Genomic DNA, 1,955 nt, shown 5'->3' with positions numbered 1-1,955 from the left:
CATAGATGTTTACTTGGGTTATGTCCTCACGTTGGATTGCTCTTTGGTGCCCTTTGTCTTTTATTATAGTCCTCATTTTAAAGTCTATTTTGTCCAATATAAGTATTGCTACCCCAGTTTTTCTCGTTTCCATTGTGCGAAATATATTATTCCATTCTTTGACTTTCAGTCTCTTGATGTCTTTTGATCTGAGGTGAGTCTCTTGTAAACAGCATATGAATGGGCCTTGTTTTCTTATCCACTCAGCTACCCTATATCTTTTGATTGGGGCATTTAATCCATTTACATTTAAAGTGATTATTGATAGCTATATAGTTGTTGCCGTTTCATTATTTGTATTTCTGGCCTTCATTAGTTAATTTTCACCATTCTTCTGCTTAAAAAAGCCCTTTGAACATTTTCTGTAATGCTGGCTTGGTGGTAATGAATTCCTTTAGCTCATTCTTTTCTGGGAAGTTCTTTATCTCACCTTCAATTTTAAGTGATAGCCTTGCTTTGTAAAGGGTATAGCCCTTTGTTTTTCATCACTTGGAATATTTCCTGCCACTCCCTCCTGGCCTGCAAAGTTTTTGTAGAAGTCAGCTGATAGTCTTACGGGAGTTCCTTTGTAAGTAACTGTCTTTCTCTTGCTGCTTTTGGTATCCTCTCTTTGTCTTTCATCTTTGCCATTTTAACTATGATGTGTCTTCGTGTGGGCCTATTTGGGTTCATCTTGTTTGGTACTTTCTCTGATTCCTGGTTAACTGCTTGTCCAATTGGTACAAATTCATAAAGAACAATCCCTCTGATATCAAAAAAGTTTAACAATAAGTTCGTGAACTTAATTGTCAGAGCTTGTATGTATAAAAATTAGATTTGCATTGAAATTTTTTTTGTTTCTTCATCGTTAACTTTTATTAGTGAATTATAACTTTAGTGTTTATTCCTAGTATTGCTTAAAGAAAAACAAATCAAGAGCCATTTCAATTTGAATTTCAGTTATTAATGAAAATAACTATCTGTGGCTAGTCAGATAACTAATTCAGAATAGCTTTTCCCAATTTGTATTAGTAATTTTAGTAATTTTTCTACTTTTGCTTTGCTGTGCATTACTTTTACTTTATTTTAAATTTTGTGTGGCTTTAGAATTCTAGCAAAATAAATTTTCCTGTTAATAAAGTTTCCTCAATTTAAGTACTTGCAACAGTTAGGGGTCCCCAAGACCACTCACAAATTTGCTGTTCGATTGAAATTCTCAACTCAATGAAAGCTGTTAAACTTTGATTTCATGGTTTATGGTTGTAGCTTATAATGAAAGGATATAGATTAATATCAGGAAGGGGAAGACGCACATAAACAGAGTCTGGGGCAGTTCAAAGCTCAAAGCTTTCAGTTTTTTCCCACTGAAGTGATAGACAGTTGCTAACTTCTCCCAACAGTGATGTGTTGGAACTGTTGTCAGTCAGGGAAACTCATACAGCCTTGTTGCATATGACAACCGTTTTTACTGTCTAAGTATCATAAAGATGATTGAGTACCTGATAATGCAGGGCCCCTAAGATCACACATTGTTATAATGGTCTGAGACTGGAGGCCAACAGTTAAAGAAAAGAATCTTACCAGGGAGTACTTGAGATTAAATTTATATTGTGACTTAGGTATTATTTTTTCATATAACTTGTAATTAAAATACTAAGCACTTTCAGTTCTGTAATTGTTAGCCTTTACACTTAAAATTATTCAACTGCCCTGGGACTCCATTTTTGGCTGTGAAATTATTTCCCCTGTAGAATGAAAGGCTAGCAACTGTGATGGAGGATAGGTATCACCCATGATGATAATCAAAACTATTTGTTTCTTTTCAATAATGTAGGTATAAAAGTTATTTTTCAGGGGTGTTGTTGACTTGGAAAATAATTTCTCCCATGGAGTACTTTGAATGATTGATTTGCATGAGAAATAAAGTCACTTATTGT

This window comes from Rhinolophus sinicus, chromosome X, assembly GCF_036562045.2.
Source record: "Rhinolophus sinicus isolate RSC01 chromosome X, ASM3656204v1, whole genome shotgun sequence".
Classification (NCBI taxonomy): Eukaryota; Metazoa; Chordata; class Mammalia; order Chiroptera; family Rhinolophidae; genus Rhinolophus; species Rhinolophus sinicus.
This window is presented reverse-complemented; position numbering follows the sequence as displayed.